The sequence below is a fragment of the Caretta caretta genome, chromosome 21, assembly GCF_965140235.1.
Source record: "Caretta caretta isolate rCarCar2 chromosome 21, rCarCar1.hap1, whole genome shotgun sequence".
NCBI classification, from domain to species: Eukaryota; Metazoa; Chordata; order Testudines; family Cheloniidae; genus Caretta; species Caretta caretta.
In genome coordinates, this window is record NC_134226.1 from 5,081,108 (window position 1) to 5,081,887 (window position 780).

Sequence of the window (780 nt, forward strand, 5' to 3'; positions counted from 1 at the left end):
TCCTTCCCAGTCTCAGCTCTGTGGCTGCTGTGGCAGGGGAGAAACCCCCCTCCTTCCCAGGCCCAGCTCGGGGGCTGCCGCAGCTGGGGAGAGAGGGAGAGACCCTCCTCCTTCCCAGCCCCAGCTTGGGGGCTGCTGTGGCGGGGGAGAGAGGGCACATCTATCGCATTAGAAAGATAAGACTACTGTTATTAAAATATGAGTTGTGTGCTTTTATCTGTAGAACAAAAAAAGTTGTTTATTATTAAGGTTTTTTTTATATAGTGCTTTCATCCAAAGCGCTTTTCAATATTAGCTAACGGTACAAACAACATTTGGAAAGATCATTAAGTGGTCCACCGAGACCCTCAGCAATTTTCAAGTGGTCCACGAAAAAAATGTTTGAGAACCACCGTCCTAGTTGTTGAAGATAAGTAATCTGAGAGTCCAGCTTTCTTTGCCGAACATTGGAGCTAGCTATGACTCACTAGGGTTAACCTTCAGCCTGCTGCTGGAGGAGCTGTGTCCAAGCCCTCTGGAATGTTTTGCTTGCCTAACCCATGCAGGGCTGTGCTGATATTTTTAGCTATTATGAAGATTCTTGGCCTGTGACTAGTAGTGCTGGTGACCCAGGCAATGTCGTCATGAGCCTCAAAATCTTCACTCTGGGCACAAGCATTCATTTTATCCAGTTAACACATTTTTGAAATCTGTGGATGGAAAGGGAAGAACTTACAATTTTCCAATACTTATGGTAACTTGCACTTATGTACTTTGTCTCTTTGTCTCCCTCAGGTGGCT